Here is a 23,344-nt window from a genome sequence, read left to right on the forward strand (position 1 = left end):
TGGCAAGCGTTATTCTAACCGCTGCCTGAGTACACAGTCATAATCTGGGCCTGCTGGAGAGGCTGCCAGAAGCTGTGTGTGTGTACGTGTGTGCATGTGTGTGAGTGTGGATTCATGTGTGCTTGTGTGTGTGTGTGTGTGTGTGTGTGTGTAGTGACAGAGATTATGAGGGTGGTGGCCAAGCTTTTCCTTTTTCCTTTCACTACCAAACTTCTCCCCTTCACTTCCAAAATTCCAATCTTCCACCAGTGCCTACCGATGTCAAAACCTAACAAAAAATCAGCCAGCATGGGGGTCTAGGAAGTGTAGTGGCGCCTGTAAGAGAAGGGGACATAGAAAGGTAAGCAAGAAGCTGAAAGATAGCAGACAGTATCCCATACACCCTCAGACGTTTGTGCTATCATTTTCACCGCCCACATTTAAATAACTACTAAATGACTCAGACTCAGATCTCCTGACTAAAGGCCTAGTGCTTTGCCTGTTGTACTGTGGCAGCGTTCATTAAAGACAGCATATGGTTGAATTGTTATACACACATTCTGTAACAATATCCCAAATATAATGTTTATCTGGTAGTAGATGGGATGGATCAGAATCTGTAGCTTTTCTGATATTTTTCCTAAAGATAAAAAATGGCTTTGTTTTTTCGTGTTGTTACAATCTCCGTCTTTCTTCTTGACTTCCTTTGCCTGGTTACACATTCCCTGAGATTTGCTTTCTTTAAAAGAAGGATCAAGGATGTTGTTAGCTGGCAGCCAGGAAGTGGGTGTCACCCTCCATCAAAGGTCAGTGCTGAGCCACAGCCAGCACCATGGGAAGGGGCTGCTTAGCAAGGAAACACAGCTATGCATTTCTCCAAGTTCATGTCACAGCCAGGAGCCCTTCAGAGCTGAACAAGAGTAAATATTTCAGGAATGGCTTTGTGGTTGGTTATTCAATTTCTATAAAGTCCTAAGGGAATTTTAAGGGACCTGCCCTAACTCTGCCTGTGTATGTAAAAACTGTTACTCTCATCCTTTCTTTTTCATTTTCTAAGCTAAGACCGATGTCATCATGAGCACATAATTGGAAAGTTCCATATTTCAACTGAAATTTAACCAATTCCTGAATAAACCCTATTACTTAATAATATATATACATGAAATTATTTTTAGATCTTTTAAAACAAGGAAGAAAATCCTCAGCAAACCTCAAGAGGAAACTTTTAACAGATTTCAGGGAGCCTGACAACAGTTTACAATTTCACCTGACTTTAAATTTTTATTATTTGTTTCAAAATGCCCTAGCTCTAGATCCTATTCTCTGTAGCTATTGCTTTTCCCTGGACCGTTTGTCTTTCTTCGGTTAACGGAAAGAATTCCACTACATGAAATGGTGTGAACGACGGTCAGTTGTCTGAGCCCGAGTGTCAGCAGGACCCCATGTCCTGGACCATGAGGTGTAAATCACCACAGGCCACGTATGTAATAAAGTACATAACTGAGAACTAGTTTTGTGTTTTCGTGCAGGAAAAGCGTTGTGTTTTTCACACATCCATTTCCAGTTTCCATTAAGGAAAAAGCAGTAAAATAAAAGTAGCAGATTACAATTTCCTAAACACACTAGATCGCGCCTTCGTTATCTCCACTTTTAAAAAGCAAAAGTCTTTTTCTCTACCTGGTTAATTCTTGAGCTTCTCTCTTGTATTCTTTCTTACTATAAAACTAGATTTCTTCACAACTAGTGTTTATGTCTTTTGAGGACTAACCAATATTCCAAACTACAGTCTTCTTGCTTTTCTTTACTACCCATTAATGAGAAATATGCTTGAATAACATCATGTATTAATTATGGCCCTGGAGAATAAGATTCTATCCAAGATCAGGGTAGATTAATTCTAGTTTAGCATAAAGGTTAGAGATTGGGTTTAAAATGTTACTAGAATAAAATGTGAAACAACCAGGAAAAGTCACAGGTTGTTTCTATGAGTAATACAATATCGTATGTGTTTGTTCATTTGCTTGTTTGCTTGTCTCTTAATCCAAGCCATATTTTATGAAAGGGCGGGACAATCAAATAGCGCTGATTGTAAAAAGGGCAAGGACAGGGAAGATAAGGAGTATTAGTAGGAATTAAAGAAAAATATACTGTGTAATCCTTTTAATCTGGGATAGGTAACTTTTCCTGTTAAAAAGCCAGACAGCAAATATTCTAGGCTTTGTGGGCCAGATATAGTCTCTGTAGTATATTGTTCTTTGTTGGTTTGTTTTTCTAACAACTCTTTACAAGGTAAAAGCCATTCTTAGCTCTTGGACAGAACAAAAACGACCCATATGCTAGACCCCTTCTTTAGACAATTTATACACAGCCTTTAAAATCAGTCCTTTATTTTTTTTATAGTTTCTGAAGATTCCCAATTGTTTAAAAATATTTCAGTAAGGTTATGGTTCAAATGTAAGAAAATCTTATTGTTAAAATATAATCCAAGGTGTCAGTTTAAAGGAGCTGACTTATTTGTCAGTTTTTATTTTTTTCTACCACCTCCCAAAAAAATTAAACAGAGGAAAATACTTGTAGTGCCCACTTATAATTGTGTATCCTTAAAAATGGACAAGTTTTTCTTCATTAAACTATCTGTTTTTCTAAAATCTATGAACTACATCACGTTGTTCTTATTAGGTGCCGTGGAGTCAATTCCACCTCATGGCAACTCCACGTCACAGAGCAGAATTGCCCCACAGGGTTTTCTGGGCTGTAATCTTTATGGAAGCAGATCGCCAGGACTTTCTTCCACAGACCTACTGAGTAGGTTCAAACAGCCAACTTTTCAGATAAATCTTTTGCACCACCATAAAGGACAATAAATGGCTTCTATAGCCTTACATGGTTAATTATATATTTCCTATAAACAACAGGTAATGTTAATTCTTGGTCTGGTTATAAAAAAGGAGAAAGAGGAAGGAAATAATATACAGTATTATAGCCACTAAATTTATAAGCATCACAACCATTTATTGCTGTTGTTCTTGTTAGGTGCCGTCGAGTCAGTTCCAACCCAAAGCGACCCCATGCACAACAGAACGAAACACTGCCCAGTCCTGCGCCATCCTTACAATCGTTGTTATGCTTGATCTCATTGTTCCAGCCACTGTGTCTATCCACCTTCTTGACGGTGGTCTTCTTCTTTTCCGCTGACCCTTTACTTTACCAAGTATCATGTCCTTCTCCGGGGACTGAACCCTCCGGACAACATGTCCAAAGTATGTTAGACGCAGTCTCGCCATCCTTACTTCTAAGGAGCATTCTGGCTGTACTTCTTCGAAGACAGATTTGTTCATTCTTTTGGCAGTCCATGGTATATTCAATATTCCTCACCAACACCGCAATTCAAAGGTGTCAACTCTTCTTCGGTCTTCCTTATTCATTGTCCAGCTTTCTCATGCATCTGATGCAACTGAAAATACCATGGCCTGGGTCAGGTGCATCTTACTATTCAGGGTGACATCTTTGCTCTTCAACACATTCAAGAGGTCCTTTCCAGCAGATTTGCCCAATGCAATGCATCTTTTCATTTCTTGACTGCTGCTTCCATGGCTGTTGATTGTGGATCCAAGTAAAATGAAATCCTTCACAACTTCAATCTTTTCTCCATTTATCATGATGTTGCTCATTGGTCCAGTTGTGAGGATTTTTGTTTTCTTAATGTTGAGGTGTAATCCATACTGAAGGCTGTGGTCTTTGATCTTCATTAGTAAGTGCTCCAAGTCCTCTTCACTTTCAGCAAGCAAGGTTGTGTCATCTGCATAACGCAGGTTGTTAATAAGTCTTCCTCCAATCTTAATGCCCCATTCTTCTTCATAGAGTCCAGCTTCTCATATTATTTGTTCAGCATACAGATTGAATAGGTATGGTGAAAGAATACAACCATGAAGCACACCTTTCCTGACTTTAAACCAGTCAGTATCCCCTTCTTCTGTCCAAACAACTGCCTCTTGATCTATGTAAAGGTTCCTCATGAGCACAATTAAGTGTTCTGGAATTCCCATTCTTCGCAGTGTTATCCATAATTTGTTATGATTCACACAGTCAAATGCCTTTGCATAATCAATAAAACACAGGTAAACATCCTTCTGGTATTCTCTGCTTTCAGCTAGGATCCATCTGACATCAGCGATGATATCGCTGGTTCCACGTCCTCTTCTGAAACCAGCCTGAATTTCTGGCAGTTCCCTGTTGATATACTGCTGCACCCATTTTTGAATGACCTTCAGCAAAATTTTCCTTGCGTGTGATATTAATGATATTTTTCTATAATTTCCACATTCCGTTGGATCACCTTTCTTGGAAATAGGCATAAATATGGATCTCTTCCAATCAGTTGGCCAGGAAGCTGTCTCCCATATTTCTTGGCATAGACGAGTGAGCACCTCCAGCACTGCATCTGTTTGTTGAAACATCTCAACTGATATTCCATCAATTCCTGGAGCCTTGTTTTTTGCCAGCGCCTTCAGAGCAGCTTGGACTTCTTCCTCCAGTACCATTGGTTCCTCATCATATGCCACCTCTTGAAATGGTTGAACATCTACTAATTCTTTTTGGTATAATGACTCTGTGTATTCCTTCCATCTTCTTTTGATGCTTCCTGCATCATTTAATATTTTCCCAATGGAATCTTTCACTATTGCAACTCGAGGCTTGAATTTTTTTTTTTTTTTTCAGTTCTTTCAGCTTGAGAAATGCCGAGCGTGTTCCTCCCTTTTGGTTTTCTGTCTCCATCCAGCTCTTTGCACACGTCATTATTATCCTTTACTTTGTCTTCTCGAGAGTCCTTTTGAAATCTTCTGTTCGGTTCTTTTGCTTCATCAATTCTTCCTTTTGCTTTAGCTGCTCGACGCTCAAGAGCAAGTTTCAGAGTCTCCTCTGACATCCACCTTGGTCTTTTCTTTCTTTCCTGTCTTTTCAGTGACCTCTTGCTTTCTTCATGGATGATGTCCTTGATGTCATTCCACAACTCATCTGGTCTTCGGTCACTTGTGTTCCATGCATCAAATCTATTCTTCAGATGGTCTCTAAATTCACGTGAGATATACTCAAGGTCATATTTTGGCTCTTGTGGACTTGCTTTGATTTTCTTCCGTTTCAGCTTGAACTTGCATATGAGCAATTGATGGTCTGTTCCACAGTCGGCCCCTGGCCTTGTTCTTAATGACAATATTGAGCTTTTCCATAGTCTCTTTCCACAGGTGTAGTCAATTTGATTTCTGTGTGTTCCGTCTGGTGAGGTCCATGTGTATAGGCACTGTTTATGTTGGAGAAAGAAGGTATTTAGAACGAAGAAGTCGTTGGTCTTGCAAAATTCTGTCATCCAATCTCTGGCACCGTTTCTATCACCAAGGCCATATTTACAACTACTGATCCTTCCTCTTTGTTTCCAACTTTCACATTCCAATCACCAGTAATTATCAATGCATCTTGATTGCATGTTCAATCCATTTCAGACTGCAGCAGCTGATAAAAATCTTCTGTTTCTTCATCTTTGGCCCTAGTGGTTGGTGCGTAAATTTGAATAGTAGTAGTATTAACTGGTCTTCCTTGTAGGTGTATGGATATTATCCTATCACTGACAACTTCGTACTTCAGGATGGATCTTGAAAAGTTCTTTTTGACAATGAATGCAACACCATTCCTCTTCAAGTTGTCATTCCCAGCATAGTAGACTATATGATTGTCCAATTCAAAATGGCCAATACCAGTCCATTTCAGCTCACTAATGCCTAGGATATCGATATTTATGCGTTCCATTTCATTTTTGATGATTTCCAATTTTCCTAGATTCATACTTTGTACATTCCAGGTTCTCATTATTAATGGATGTTTGCAGCTGTTTCTTCTCATTTTGAGTCATGCCACATCAGCAAATGAAGGTCCTGAAAGCTTTACTCCATCCATGTCATTAAGGTCGACTCTACTTTGAGGAGGCAGCTCTTCCCCAGTCATCTTTTGAGTGCCTTCCAACCTGGGGGGCTCATCTTCCAGCACTATATCAGACAATGTTCTGTTGCTATTCCTAAGGTTTTCACTGGTTAATGCTTTTCAGAACTAGACTGCCGGGTCCTTCTTTCTAGCCTGTTTTAGTCTGGAAGCTCAGCTGAAACCTGTCCTCCATGGGTGACCCTGCTGGTATCTGAATACCGGGCATAGCTTCTAGCATCACAGCAACACATAAGCCCCCACAGTACGACAAACTGACAGATACATTGGGGTACCATTTATTAGTAAAAATTTACCTGAATAGATTTTTAAAAACCTCAATTGAAGGCAAAAATCTTATCTCTTTTCCACCGGGGCTGGGGGGGGGGGGGGGAGAAAGCTATTTACTTCCTTAATATGAGGCTCATAAATTCCCAGAGAAACTAAGAGCAGACAAACATATCCAGGAGGCTGTGTAGCAGCTAAACCTGTTTCTCTGTAACATCTTCATATTACTTTAATATCAGGGGAGAATAGTTTTATACTAATCTCACATGAAAGACTAAATTTCTGTAAAGTCTTTACATGAATTTTCAGTTTTCTCCCATAGTATATCCACATTGTTATTAGAGGATGGGCAGTTAGTTAAACTTCTTTAAAAAAAAAAAAAAAAGTTGCCTTTGAGTTGACTCCAATTCGTGGCGACCCCACATGTGTCAAAGTAGAGCTGTACTTCACAAGATTTTCAATGGTGAGTTTTCAGATGGTCATCACCAGGCCTTTCTTCTAAAGTGCCTCTAGACGACGTGAACCTCCAACAGTTAGAAGCCAAGTGAGTTAGATTTTTTTACCACCCAGGGACTCTTAAATTTCTCTAAATTTCTATTAAAATTCCTGATGTGCAGCCCCCGTCTACCCTATGGCTTCATCTCCTCCTCCTGATACCACAGCACACCCTTGGAGTTACACCTTTCTCATGCCGACTTGCAGAAAGCCAACTGAAAGAACCTACCATATTTCCCTGCCAAAATGCACCTCTATCTCCAGTGACTGAGTGTCTCTCCTGAAGGAGTTCTCACTCAGAACTAAGGCTTCTCAATAGGACAGAAAGGAGGACAAAATTCAGGCCCTGGGAACAGGACAAATACCTTATGTGATTACATGGAGGTCTCTGAAATGTGCTCACGTCAAAATACATGTAAAGCAGAGGATATTTTAAAAGTACCAGAAGAGCTGTTACTTAAAAGACAGAAACTAGAACTACTTGGGCAAAATTATTTTTTGACAGAGATTTTTATCTATCCACTTTACTTAAAACACTAAATTACTTACCTACCGAAGATTACATTATGACAATGAGGAGCACATTATATTACCCCCATTTTATAGCTGAGAAAACTAAGCTTAGAAAGGGCCAGTGTTTAACTTGCCCATGGTCCTAGGGCTAGTAAGTAATAGAGATGAACTTGAATGCAGGCCGTTTTAATCCATGGCCCGAATTCTTAACTTCTGTAGCTTCGATGATATTATTCTGACATAGAACTGTATTAAAATCAAAATAGTAACTTCTTACTGTTATACTTCTTTATGCTGAAATAATAGTACTTGTATTTAATAACTCCCATGTGTCTGTCAGTTTGTCATACTGTGGGGGCTTGTCTGTTGCCATGATGCTGGAAGCTATGTCACCTGTGTTCAGATACCAGCAGGATCACTCACGGAGGACAGGTTTCAGCTGAGCTTCCAGACTAAAACAGGTTAGGAAGAAGGACCCGGCAGCCTACTTCTGAAAAGCATTAGCCAGTGAAAACCTTAGGAATAGCAGCGGAACATTGTCTAATGTAGTCCTGGAAGATGAGCCCCTCAGGTTGGAAGGCACTCAAAAGATGACTGGGGAAGAGCTGCCTCCTCAAAGTAGAGTTGACTTTAATGACATGGATGGAGTAAAGCTTTCGGGACCTTCATCAGCTGATGTGGCATGGCTTAAAATGAGAAGAAATAACTGAAAACATCCATTAATAATGAGAACCTGGAATGGACAAAGTATGAATCTGGGAAAATTAGAAATTGTCAAAAATGAAGGGGAATGCATAAACATCGATATCTTAGGCATTAGTGAGCTGAAATGGACTGGTATTGCCCATTTTGAATCAGATAATCATATAGTCTACTATGCTGCAAACAACTTAAACAGGAATGGTGTTGCATTCATTGTCAAAAAGAACATTTCAAGATCTATCCTGAAGTACAACGCTGTCAGTGATAGAATACCCATGCACCTACAAGGAAGACCACTAAATACAACTATTAGTCAAATTTATGTACTAACCACTAAGGCCAAAGATAAAGAAAAAGAAGATTTTTATTAGCTTCATCAGTCTGAAATTGATTGAAAATGCAATCAGGATGTATTGATAATCGCTGGTGATTGGAATACGAAATGGAAACAAAGAAGAAGGATGCGTAGTTGGAAAATATGGCCTTGGTGATAGAAACAATGCTGGAGATTGGGTGATAGAATTTTGCAAGACCAACGACTTCTTCATTGCAAATACCTTCTTTCGCCAATATAAACAGATACTATACACGTGGACCTCTCCAGATGGAACACACAGAAATCAAATTGACTACACCTGTGGAAAGAGACTGTGGAAAAGCTCAATATCATCAGTTAGAAAAAGGCCAAGGGTGGCTGTGAAACAGAACATCAATTGCTCATATGCAATTTCAAGCTGAAACTGAAGAAAATCAGAACAAGTCCATGAGTGCCAAAATATGACCTTGAGTATATCCCACCTGAATTTAGAGACCATTTGAAGAATATATATGATGCATTGAGCACTAGTGACCGAAGACCAGACGAGTTCTGGAATGACATCAAGGACATCATACATGAAGAAAGCAAACGGTCATTGAAGAGGCAGGAAAGAAAGAAAAGACCAAGATGGATGTCAGAGACTCTGAAACTTACGAATGTCAAGCGGTGAAAGCAAAAGGAAGAAATGATGAAGTAGAAGAACCGAACAGGAGATTTCAAAGGGTGGCTCGAGAAGACATAGTGAAGAATTATAACGACATGTGCAAAGAGCTGGAGATAGAAAACCAAAAGGGAAGAACACACTCGGTGTTTCTCAAGCTGAAAGAACTGAAGAAAAAATTCAAGCCTCGAGTTGCAATAGTGAAAGATTCTATGGGGAAAATATTAAACGATGCAGGAAACATCAAAAGAAGATGGAAGGAATACACAGAGTCATTGTACCAAAAAGAATTAGTTGACATTTAAACATTTCAAGAGGTAGCATATGATCAGTAACCAATGGTACTGAGCGAAGAAGTCCAAGCTGTTCTGAAGGCATCGGCGAAAAACAAGGCTCCAGGAATTGATGGCATATCAATTGAGATGTTTCAACAAACTGATGCAGTGCTGGAGGTGCTCACTCATCTATCCCAAGAAATATGGAAGACAGCTTCCTGGCCAACTGACTGGAAGAGATCCATATTTATGCCTATTTCCAAGAAAGGTGATCCAACGGAATGTGGAAATTATAGAAAAATATCATTAATATCACACGCAAGGAAAATTTTGCTGAAGGTCATTCAAAAATGGGTGCAGCAGTATATCAACAGGGAACTGCCAGAAATTCAGGCTGGTTTCAGAAGAGGACGTGGAACCAGGTGTATCATTGCTGATGTCAGATGGATCCTAGCTGAAAGCAGAGAATACCAGAAGGATGTTTACCTGTGTTTTATTGACTATGCAAAGGCATTTGACTGTGTGAATCATAACAAATTATGGATAACACTGCGAAGAATGGGAATTCCAGAACACTTAATTGTGCTCATGAGGCACCTTTACATAGATCAAGAGGCAGTTGTTCGGACAGAAGAAGAGGATACTGACTGGTTTAAAGTCAGAAAGTTGTGTGTCAAGGTTGTATCCTTTCATCATACCTATTCAATCTGTATGCTGAACAAATAATATGAGAAGCTGGACTCTATGAAGAAGAACGGGGCATTAAGATTGGAGGAAGACTCATTAACAACCTGTGTTATGCAGATGACACAACCTTGCTTGCCGAAAGTGAAGAGGACTTGGAGCACTTACTAATGAAGATCAAAGACCACAGCCTTCAGTATGGATTACACTTCAACATAAAACAAAAATCCTCACAACTAGACTAATGAACAACACCATGATAAACGGAGATAAGATTGAAGTTGTCAAGGATTTCATTTTACTTGGATCCACAATCAACAGCCATGGAAGCAGCAGTCAAGAAATCAAAAGACACATTGCATTGGGCAAATCTGCTCCAAAGGACCTCTTTAAATTGTTGAAAAGCAAAGACATCACCTTGAAGACTAAGGTGTGCCTGACCCAAGCCATGGTATTTTCAATCACATCATATGTGTGTGAAAGCTGGACAATAAATAAGGAAGACTGAAGAAGAATTGTTGCCTTTGAATTGTGGTGTTGGCAAAGAATATTGAATATACCATGGACTGCCAAAAGAATGAACAAATCTGTCTTAGAAGAAGTACAGCCAGAATGCTCCTTAGAAGCAATGATGGCGAGACTGCGTCTTACATACTTTGGACATGTTGTCAGGAGGGATCAGTCTCTGGAGAAGGACATCATGCTTGGCAGAGTACAGGGCAGCGGAAAAGAGGAACACCCTCAACGAGGTAGATTGACATAATGGTGCAACAATGAGCTCAAGCATAGCAATGATTGTGAGGATGGCTCAGGACTGGGCAGTGTTTCGTTCTGTTGTGCATAGGGTCGCCAAGAGTCGGAACCAACTCGACGGGACCTAATAACAACAACTATTTAATAATGTCATCCCTGACTGCGAATTATAATGCAACCTGAAATAATATAAAGAGGGAAGCGGCCTTAGTTATCTAGTGCTGCTATAACAGAAATAACACAAGTGGATGGCTTAAACAAACAAAAATTTATTTTCTCAATGTTTAGGAGGTTAGAAGTAGAAATTCAGGGTTTTGTTCCTAGGGGAAGGCTTTCTCTCTCTTTCAGCTCTGGAGGAAGGTCCTTGTCTCTTCTGCTCCTGGGCAATCTCATGTGGTTTGACGTTAATCTTCCCCAATCTCTGCCGGCTTGCTTGCTTGTTTAATCTCTTTTGTATCTCAAAAAAGATTGAATCAAGATGCACCCTAATCCTGCCTCATTAACATAGCATACATAACCTAATCCTCATTAACATAATCTAAACCTGCTTCATTAATATAATGAGCACAACCCATTCACAAATAGGATTACAACCACAGGTAGAGATTATGATTTACAACACATCACATAATGGAGGATAATTACATCAGATCACAAAATGGAGGACAACCACATAATACTGGGAATCATAATCCCAGTGTTATGATAGAAGGAAATGAATACTTCCAGCTTGTAGCTTCCTGTGGATCACTTGTGCCTGGTAGAATCGAAAGCATCGCTCCACTAGCTCTTACTTAATAGCAAATTGTGTGGTGCCTGCACAGCCCCTAGCAATCTCACTAGCCACCCTCTGTGATTCCATTTGTTGGTGTTCACCTGCTCCCCCTTATTAATGTGCAAACACACAGCGATTCCCAAGGCCTTGTCTTGATATGAAGTTGTCTTTTCCCTGGGTGTGCGTCTTTAGGTGGCCATTGGAAGCTTTATTATTTGAACTCAGAAATGCCCTGTAGCAACAAAGACATCTCTGAGAAATAGAAACATCTCATAGTCCTAACAACAGAAACAAAAGAAGCATTGCCTGGTAAGATGACAGTGCAAGCATGAGTCACCATAATTTATATTTAAACCCCCGCCTCACCACGAGGCCTTGTTCTGGCATAGCCCATCACTCCCACCAATAGCAAAGAGCATCCAATTTACTGTTCATCAACTGTATAAAATGTTTGGCTAATATGTTTAATGCTATGTTCCTCAGAGTTGTTACACTGACTTTGTTAGAACTGTTCTCAACCAGTCCAGAAGTAGTTTTTTTCTTGCTGCATAAGCATGATGAAGTTAACATGTTGCCCCATTGTGATCTTCTCAGCCTTTCTAACAAAAAGTACACTCTGTTGCTACCAGGATGTGGCAAAAAGGCAATTTGAGCTTCCTGCTTTTGCATGCCTTAGATATGTGACCTTTTCTGTCAGAAGTTCAGGGGGGGCCAGAGATAAAGGTCCAACTCAGGCATGCTTCATTTCTGGTGTGTAGAAACCAGGCACGTAAGCAAGCTTTGAACAAAAAGGGTGTGGGAGTTTTTAGCCTTCAGAAGAATATTTCTATTGACTTTTTCTAGGAGTATGAAAAACCTTGACCTTGGGCAAATTCTCTCAGTCTCTGACTGGGTGTCTATTCTCCCTGGGATAGTTATGAGAAACAATATTAAAGCTTCTAAGTCGTCCCTTGCAAAGTATGGCATAAACAAGCGAGTTAGCCACTTGTTTATTACTACAGAGTGGCAGTATAGGATTGGGGTAATTGTCAAAATAACTGAAGCAGAAGAACTATCATCACAATTTTCTGCATTTATTTAAAGAAAAAAAATGCTGTGGTGTTGACATGAGTTTATGGGTGAGTTGCCTCCATTTCTATATTTCACTTTGTATCAGACCTGGAGAAACTTCCATCTCAACATTTTAACCACTAACCTAACACCATCTCTTTAAACACAAGATACCTTGAGTCTTATAAAGTATTCACATAACACATAAAAAATGTTTCTGCTTTTGAAAGTCACGCTAGACAAACTACAAAGTTGTCAATACAGAGGGGCAGCCCAGGCATGTGCATAACTGTCAGTGGATCCAAATACAGGAGGTTTTTTCAATAATATTTTAGTGAACTTGTTTACTTCCTACCGGTAAATTACACCCTGTATAAAGCAGACAACGAGATCATGTTGTGAGGATTAATGAGATCACATTGGTTAAGTGTTCTGAACCTTTTGAAGATAGATTCCATATTTTAACCATCTAGGTGCATGATGAAAACAAAACAAAACAAATTCTGTTTTGTTTTTGATGTACGATATATAGGTAGAGTCAGCAACAGCCAACAGCCTTCATCAATCTTTCTTTTATCTCTTTAGCAACCAATGTTGTTAGAGAAGTGAGTATTGTCAACCAAGGTTAAAATGAGGGAAATGCAGATAACTAAGGAGGTAAATAAGAAAACTAATTCTATCATTTTTACTCAATACTTTCACCTTATAGCCGAATTTTACGAAAACCATTTGTCAATCTATATGATAGAGCAAAATGAGAAAGGATTCTAGAATAAGACCAAATTGGATTCAAATTCTGGTCTACCAGATAGATATATCTCTATGAACTTCAACTTCCACATCTGTGAAATGCAATGACAAATTTCCTTGTAATAATTATAACCAAAGTAATTCAGACCCACACTCCTGTTAAGGACAAGTAAAACAGCTGGACAAAATGTTTAAAATAGTAATAATAATAATTCCTTCTTAAAAATATCAAAGATATATGAAGATACTAAGGAATAATTGGGCCTTAATCTAGAAAAGGAAATCCCAGAGAAGTAAGGCCAAGGCTCAAAGCCACTTTTACTCTGATGCTATCTGCTGATCTAGGAAAAATAAAACAGTAGCAAAACTTAGCTGAGATTTTGGGCACCTTAGGAGCTAGAAAGTGAAAAACAAAAACTGAGAATATACCAGAAGTGGCGACTGTAATAAAACACCCTGAGTCTAACCTGGAGCCTAATTCCCTCAGAGTGAGGGAGCCCAGAATTTGGTCAGCCCTCCCATGGACCTGCAGTGCTGGAGAACCCCAGGCCTTGAAGTAGGATCAAGGGTGACCTAGAAATATAGTGCTCCCAGGTGCCTTAGAGAAAGAAATGATAACCGTCTCTCAAGGGAGATACTACCACCTTAGTTATTAAATTACTGCAACACATAATTTTTCAAACACAAACTACAGCACAGAAAGAAAACCAGATATTCAAAGAAACAAAACATTTGACTAATAACCTGTAGAAATAACAGACAACAGAAACAAACACACAGAGGCTTCAGATATTGAAATTATCAGACGTAGACAACAAAATAACTACATTCATCTGTCAGATAAACAAAAGCAGAGCTTGAACTTTTCAGCAAGGAGCTAAAACTAAAAATGTGGCACAGCTGATATGAAAAAGAACCAAATAAATGTTTTAGAATTGAAAAATACATTATCCTAATTAAGAACTGAGTAGATGTGATTTTCTGCAGATTACGCACAGCAGAAGAATGAATGTTTTAACTGAGAAGTAAGTCAAAAGAAACAATCCATAATGTATCATGGAGATATAAAAATGCTTTTGAAAAATACAGAAAAGGGACTCACAGAATATAATAGTAAGATGTCGCATGTGTTGAATTGGGGTCCCAGAAGTGAGAAATAATGAAGCAAAGGTAATGTAAGAGGTAACGATAGAAAGTTTTCAGTATTTTCTATCCATAGATTGAAGGATCTCAATGACTCCAAAACAGAAGAAAAAAAAAAAAAATCCAGACCTAAACACATCATAGAGAAGCTTTTTCTAGGCAACCTAACACACATATACACAAAAATAATAACAAAAATAGAGAAAATAGATATGTTGCCTGAAAAGAATAGTTGACTTCTCAACAACAGAGAAAAGCAAAAGATCGTAAATGATATCATCAAGGTACTTAAGGAAATAAGTGAAAACTGGAATTCTATACTCAGCAAATCTACCTTTCAAGAATGAGAATGAAATATACAAAATTGCAGGCCAACAAACACTGAGTTCCACACCAAATGGAGTAGGCAGAATAATGATCCCCCAAAATGTCTACATAAAGGATTCAGTGTAGTGCCTAGTATTTGCTCAGTAAGTTCTAGTGTCCTTTCCCTTACCTTCATTGCTTTCTCTCAATTTCACATCTTTGATTCTTCCTTTTGCCCTCTTCTCTCTTCAACACTCAGCTTCAGACTCCTCTCTTGATCCCATTCACCTAACAGCACTTCCATTAGCTGCTTCACTACCGTATTATGAATCTCTCTTGGGTTTAGTCATGTCATATAGGAAATTGTATAAGAACGAAGCAATCTGTTGCCACCGAGTCAATTTCCACTCATAGCGACCCTATAGGACAGAGTAGAACTGCCCCTTAGGGTTTCCAAGTAGCGGCTGGTGGATTTGAACTGAAGACTTTTTGGTTAGCAACCAAACACTTAACCACTGTGTCAGCAGGGCTCTAAGAAAGGAGGAAAGTGAGGCCATAAAAATATCAAGGCAATCTTGGGATATGCCTTCCAAAATTTTCTATATAATAGAATATTTGAAGAGTTTGTTATTTTATAATATCTTTAAGCCATCAATTCTAATGCTTCTTTTAATATGTGTTGAGCAAATTAAAAAAAAAAAAGCTCATTGCCATCAATTATGATTCATGGCGACCTTATAGGACAGAGTGGAATTGCCCCATAGGGTTTCCAAGGAATGGCCGGTGGATTTGAATTGAACACCTTTTGGTTAGCAGCCAAACACCTAACCACTGTGCCACCAGGGCCCCTACGTTGAGCAGATGATATGTAATTAACACTAGCCTGCTGCTGGAGAGAGAGTAAGAAAGAAGTCAAAGAATGATTCCTGCCTCTCAAGTATTTCATGCAGTAGCTAAAATAAAAACTCAGCAAGCAATCAGAGAAATGATGAACATTCAGAGAAGACTGTGAGGGAAGCAGGCCTTCAAATGGGAATTAAGAGTGAATGAGCTAGACGTTCTGAGGAAAGAATAGGGATAATGCTTTGGAGGAGAGTGAGAAACCTAATGCAGAAGACGGGAGCAGAGAGGATGCTGGATGGTTGAAAATAACAAGTACATGAATAGAGTGCTGGCTGTGTGTTATGTGCTATCTATACATCTCACAGATGTTAAAGTCTCTAAAACTTTACCAAATGGACATTATCATCATTTTATAGATAGTAAATTAAGACTTAAAATAATCATACACAAACCCTGTATAAGCGGTGAAGGTAGGATTTGAAGCCTGGTCAGTAAGACACCAAAGCCTGTGCTCTTAACTACTGCCCCAGACTGCCTCTCATTAGGATCATGTTATGGAGGTTCTGGCAAGGCAGGAAAAATACGGGCCATAAGCAATAAGCAAATGAGAGCCAAGTACTATGAGTTTTTAAAAAAGAAAGTGAAACACTAAAAGAAGTTGTAGGGGGATTTCTTTGATCTTCACATGGAAGAACAAATAGAATTTGATTATGATCAAGTCTTGAAAGTAGTATAGCCAGAATGCTCCTTAGAATTGAGGATGGCCAGACTTTGTCTCACTTACTTTGGACATGTTATCAGGTGGGACCAATCCCTGGAGAAGGAAGGACATCATGCTTGGTAGAGGGTCAGCAAAAAAGAGAAAGACCCTCAATGAGATAGACTGACACAGTGGCTGCAACAACAGGCTCAAACATAGTGACAACTGTGAGGATGGCACAGGACCGGGAGATGTGTTTTTATGTTACACAGAAGGTCACTATGAGTCAGAAGAGACTCAACGGCACATAACAAAAATAACAACATGATCAAGTCATTTGGCCAAATAGAAGACTGTAGGTTATAATCTGGGTATGATGTGTTCTCATGAACTAAGAGGGTGGCCAGAAGAATGGAGGGCAGAGGGTAAAACTAAGAACCATTTAACAGAAGAAAAGGACATGGTGACGCTGGCTAGACAAATGAAGGAGAAAGAAAATCACAGAAAGACAGCAAGAAAAAGGTAACATTGGCAAACAAGTAATAGACAAGGGGAAGCAAACTCTATAAAAAGAAAGAAAGTTCAGGTTTTAATGTTTTGAGTTTGAAATAATGGCAGGACATCCAAGGGCAGGTTTATCAAAAGATTGGGAAATCCTGGGTGAGAGGCCATAGTAATAGCCTGTAAAGCATTAGAACATACAAAGCACCATGGTGTCGGTAGGATAACGGTTGGAATTTTGTAATGGCTCAGAAGCTGCTTATAGGAAAGATATCTCAAAAGAACAAAATGATAAATAATGAGAAAATTTCCCCCAGCTGCCACTTCGCTGAAATTGCTCTTCATTTTGTGCTTTCCCCTCAGCGTGCACTAACCACTTGGCATATATGTCATAATACTCTCCATTTCTTCATTCTGCCCATGTTTGTTTACATATGTTTATGCCTATAATCCAGCCCTACTTCTTTGCTGTCTCAAATGATAAGGACGATATGACTAGAATTCATCTATCCTAGCTTATATATAGCTTATATAGCACTGATTGGTGTGATATACCTCCGTACCATGTTATTTCATGGTAATCACGAGCTTGAGCTCAATTACACTCAAGATTAAATTCTGAAAAACCGGCCTTTCTAATGACACTGGTTTCACGACTGTCTTTGCATGGCCTTTGTTATATTATTTTGGGTGAAGGCTGAACTGCTGTAATCAATCAGTCAATAAATAAACCTAAAAAACCTAGGGGCTCAAACAACATGGAATTTTATTTTTCACTCATATCATGTAGTTCAAAAGGAATGGTTTGAGTCTGACAGAGTGGCTCTGACATCTTTCACTCATAGCTCTCTTCTCAAAGACTAAGATGGCTGTGCGAGCCATTGGGAAGGGGAAAAGAAAGAAAAGAGGACAACCCAATTGCTTTTGTTTTTTAAATAATTGACACAGAATGCACACACATCACTTCTGCTAAAACCTTTTGGTCAGGATTTAGTTATATAGCTAAGGGGTTAGCTCAAGGGAATCTGGGAAACATGGCTTCTTGTGCCTAACTAAAATAGAAGGGGCGGAGAGAGATCAGGGTTCTATTAGTAAAATGAAAAAGGGAAGGATGGATCCGTAGGAACAATTAGAAGATTCTACCACATCTGGATTCAGACCCCCACTCCTCACCACGCTATCTTCATTGAATATGCTCTCCTCTTCAGCCATCAAACAAATTTTCAAAGCAGCAAATCCATTTTGTGGTTTTGTTTTCAAATGTAACATATTCTTTAAAAGAGCTTAAAGCAGAGCTACTTTAGAATTCGGAAGTGAGGAGCCAGAACGAGCATTTGAGTCTCTCCTTTTCCCTCACCACCTCACTTCATCGGAGTCTCTTGATTCTGAGAAACAAAATTTGGAAACTGCTCTCACAGTGTTTATTATCACAAGAGAATAGGTTTTGCTTCCTAAGCAGTCACTGGCAACCAGAGAAAATCGCTCTCTCCCATTTAAATAATGAAAAGTCCTCTTCAAATCCTAATTTACAGCCATCTTGTCAGCTGAGTGGACACCCACGGAAGAGAGCACAGAGCCAGTCTCCGTCCTGAGAAAGCTCTGACATTGCAGGACGCCCTGCCAAGCCTGAATTAATAACCACATTGATGAAAATAGTAAAAGGGGATGATATTTCTGTGATTTTTCCTCACAAATCTAATCCTGACAAGCAGAATTATATTATGCCTCATTAGTGAGTAAACTATCTAGATTGGAATTGCATGTAGAGGCAGAAATGAGCTTCAGGTATGCCTAACATTTCTGGAAACAACTTCTTCATTTCAAGAATAGAGAAGAGAAGATGAGAAAACAAATCCCAACAGAAAAGTTAACAGAATGAAGAAAAAAAAAAAAATCCAACATGTTTAATTCCAGCCACTCATTCGTTAGACTTGATTGCTGGACTTCATCTGGGAAAAAATGGGAAACTTCTTGACCATGTGGCACCGTGTATCTGGTTATTTCCAAGTCCTCTGAGTCGAGTCCAGGCCACGAAGTGCATCAGCCCTTTCTGATTTTATCAACAAATTTTTGTGCTGATACCACTTGGAGCTTGTATCTTATTGCGGTTATGTTAGATAGTGGAATAAGTCGTTTCTATTTTTTTTTTTTATTATAAATGGTTTTCAAAATATTCACCTGCTTTCTATTCTCACTTCTTCATCCATTCTCTTATAAAAGGAAAAAGAATCTCTCTCTTGAAATGGTCATGCTTTAGTTTCGGATCGTCTGAATGTAGGAGTAATTTGCATTCAGCTCTTTATTACTAATATTCCTAGAGTGAGTTCAAAATGGATCATGCTGGTTCTCGCAAAGGAAAGTTCTTTGCAAGACAAGCTCATTGCCTGAACTAACAAAATATATGAGCTTTATCATAGTATGACTTTGCCATGGTTTAAAGAGCGTTTCTTTATAGATAACAGTGCTTTTATAGAACTACCTGTTTTCACATAGAAGAAAGCTCAAAAGCTTGATGCACTTTAAATATATTTGTGAGAAAAACGTTTCTCTTTGTAAAAGATCTCTTATTTACACAGAAATAATTTCAAGCTACCTTTACATTTTTGTTATCTTCTTGTGATTACTTTGCTATTGAGAATTATAGGAGACTCATACTTAGGAGCCATATAATGAAACACACATTAGTTTGTCTACTATTTAAATTTTATTTCAGTTTCAATTGTTTTAATCTGCATAGGACCCTATGCCAAACATTATCCAAGAAAATATTAGGGTTTCATATACAACTTCACATGATTTCTATTAAACAATATTTAAATGAACAAAACACTGTTTTGCAAGTCCTAGTCCCTGAAGAGTCATGAATAGCCACTTGTATTCAGGAGAGAGAATCCATGGAAACAATCCTGCTTATGAGAACGCAACGTGTTATTTTTCCAGCAATTCATATTCTAGGTGCCTGATCAAACCAGCAATTAAACTAAATACCATAAAGATAAAATCAGATTAAAATCAAATTATGGCATCTGGTTAAATACTTCCCCAAATAAAAACATAGAGAGAGTAGATAATACCTTTTTAAAAATGCTTCAACTCATAAGATAAATGGCATTTAACAAGTCCTAGCTCATAGAGGCACGTCCTGTTCTACTGTGTCCTACAGCCCTCAGAGTAAACTTCCCTGAACTTGTGTATTTCTTGCTTTCTTCGTTTCTTCAACTGTGTGTGTGTATGAATGCGCACACACAGATAATAGGGGCTTGTTTTGAAGTTTATCTCTGCACGAAATCATAGCCTATGATTGTAGTAGAACATTATAACGCAAATCAGATCCTCTCACTTCTCTGCTCCAAGAGGACAGAAGCAATGTCTTTCTTGCTCATCTAAAGTCCCTGATAGATCTATCCCAGTCCCTGATATGTCTATCCCAGTGCTTAGCACAAAGTAGATGCTTAGTAAATATTTTTGAGTGAATCAGTAAACTGATGCCAAGATTTGAACCCCCAACACTCTATAAAAACTATTTTTGTCAAGGTCACCAATGACCTCCATATTGCTACATCAATGCAGCTGTCAATTCTCAGGCCTCATCCTATTTGGCCCATCAGCAGATTTGACAAGGTTGGTGACTGCCTCCTCCCTGATGGTCTGCCTCCTACTTCTCTGGTCACTGTTTTTCAATCTCTTATGTTGGTTTCTAGTCCTCTTCCTGACATATGAATGTTGTAGAGCCTCAGGGATCAAGTCACGCTATTCATTTCTCTGTTCAGTGATCTCACTCAGTCTCGTGGTTTGAATGCCACCACTAACTTCCAAAGGTATATCTGCAGTGTAGACCTCATTCTTGAATTCTAGACTCACATGTCCATAGTGACATCTCCACTTAGGTATCTAATCAGTATCTCAAACATACCATGCCCAAAATTGAACTTCTGCTTTCCACCCAACCCACTTACCCCATTGGCCCAAACATGTTCCACTTGCAGTTCGCTCTGTATGAGTTGATAGCTTTTCTATCCTTCCAGGTGCTCAATCACCCTCTACTCGTACTGCCACCAGTACTAGTCATGCCACCAGAAACACAGAAAATGGCTTTCCCCTTCATCCAATGTTTGGTCTCCAACCGTACCTTCCATTGGTAGATCCTAACAAGAAGCTAGCTGGTAGGGGAGTCTGGGAATAGTAGTTTGCAAGCTTCTAGCCCCAATGGTGGAGAGTTTAGAGTGGAGCTGAGCACCCATGGACATTACCTACTACAGGCTCCTAACTGGTCTCCCTGCTTCCACACTCATCAGCTAGTTTATTCTCAACAAAGCCACCAAAAGCATTTTTCTTAATGCAAATCAGATCATCTCATTTATCTGCTAAAAAAAAATAAACTTTACTTGCTCTCCATTTCACTGGGAGTAAAAAACAAAGTCCTCATAGATGCCTACAAGATGGTATATTATCCGACCTCTGTATCTTCCTGACTTTCTCTCTCCCTTGTTAGCTCTGCTACAGCCATGCTGGTCTTCTTGCTATTCCTGGAATACAGACACACTCACTTTTGCCCTTGGCACTAGTTGTTCCAAAAGCCTCAAATACTCTTTCCCCTGATAGCCACTTGCTGAACCACAGCAAGTGTTTGCTCAACTATTCCTTTCTAATGAGGCCTATTTTGAACTGCAACTTTTCCCATCCCCAGCATTTCAATACCTAACTCAGATTTTATTTTTTTAGCATAGCCTTACCACATTTTAACCCACAGAATAATTTACATGTCTAGTTTTTTGTTTTTCAACTACCTCTTTCTGCAAAGAAAAAAAAAAAATGTAAACTCCTCAAGAGCAGGGATATGTACTTTGTTTGTTCAATGACATCTCAGGGGCCTAGACCAGTGTTCTACTCCATCATGAAAAAGACTTCCTCACATGCTTAAGCTAGTGAACACCAAGGCAGGCCCATCGATAACCAGGCAATATGTCAATGATAAATATAACAATGTCATGTAACTTTTTCATGTCTGCCCTAGTGATAGCTTTCTGTAAGAGAAATGGGGACTGGCATTACAGTCAGATGGTAAAGTGCCCGCAAAGTGACAGAACCAAGTTATTTTAGTAGGCTCTTTTCTATGTCCAAGTTACAAAAACACAATCAGTCTGGCTTAAGCCAAAAGGTAACTTATTGACTGTATAACTGAAAAATTCAAAGATAGATCTGGAAACAGCATGATTAGATCCAGATACCCTCATTGCGCATCAGCAATCAGTCTCTCTTCTTCATGTAACTATTTTTCTTCTTGGTTGGCTTTATTCTCTGGCAAGTTCTGCCCAACTGCTGCCAAATCCTGCCACCAGCAGCAATAGCTTATCTTCTGCTCATGGGTACCACAGTGGAGAAAGTGGCTCTTTCTAGGTGGTTCCAACAAAATACCCAGACTGACTCTCACTGGCCTGGATCCCTTTCCTGAACCAAACACTCAGTCTCCACTCATCCTGGTCTGGGTCATGCCATTCCTCAGACCTGGGAACAGAGCCCCTCCAAAGCTAGATGTGAGTGAGAATAAGTGGTTCCTCAAGGGAAAGTCAAGGATTTTTACCAAAAAGAAGGAAGAAGGGGGCTCTAAGCTGACATTACAATTGATGTCTACTATATTATGAAAGACCCTGTGTTTTGAGGGAGAGTTAATAGCATGTCGAGAGTAAAGTGATGAAAAACAAGGTCAAAAATTGGCTCTTCACAATCAGACTTTAAGACTGAAGTCTGATTGTAAAGAGTCTTTTTTTTTTTTTTTTTTTTTTCTGAATGAGAAAAGAACAGAATAAGGTGTCAGAAAACCTGAGTAGTTTTATTCCCAAATCTTTCTGGAACTATCTATGTGACCTTGCTAAATAACTTAATATCTCTACAAATGTTTCCTCAACTCTAAAATAATGAATTACATGAAAAGAATCCCCATGTTTCCCATGAATTCTGACAGCTGACAGTTCTAAGTGGGGCAACCTAGGTGTGGCAACCAGCTGAGATGTACCTACCACAGCTGCACTTATGGTCATATAAAAGAAAAGAAGAAAGAGGGAAATGCCTGCTCCCTTATCCCTTGCCACCAGCCAGGGACACTGTTTGGCTCCCATATCTACTGCTGTAAGGTATCCTAACAGATATTGAAATTAATTCCCAGAAAAGAGATCTGAGTTCCTGTAAGTACTTCCCAATCCTGACTATACTTCAGCATTATCTGGAATGCTCATAAAAAATAAACATTCCTATTTAAGAACCTAAAGGAAATAGACAAATTTCTATAAACACACTACCTACCCAAACTAACACAAACTGAGATAAAAAATCTAAACAGATCCATAACAAGAGAAGAGATGGAAGAGGTAATAAAAAAACAAATAAACAAAAAGTCCTGATATGGGCAGCTTTACTGGAGAATCATATTAAATACTCAGAGAAGAGCTCACACTAGCATTACTCAAACTAGTTCAGAGCATAGAAAAGGAAAGAACAATTTCAAATTCTTTCTATGAAGCCAGTATATCCCTGATACCAAAGCCAGGCAAAGACACAACAACAACAACAAAAAAATTACAGACCAATATCTCTCATAAATACAGATGCAAAAATTCTCAACAAAATTCTAGCTAATAGA

This window comes from Elephas maximus, chromosome 1 (genome assembly GCF_024166365.1).
Source record: "Elephas maximus indicus isolate mEleMax1 chromosome 1, mEleMax1 primary haplotype, whole genome shotgun sequence".
Lineage (NCBI taxonomy): Eukaryota > Metazoa > Chordata > Mammalia > Proboscidea > Elephantidae > Elephas > Elephas maximus.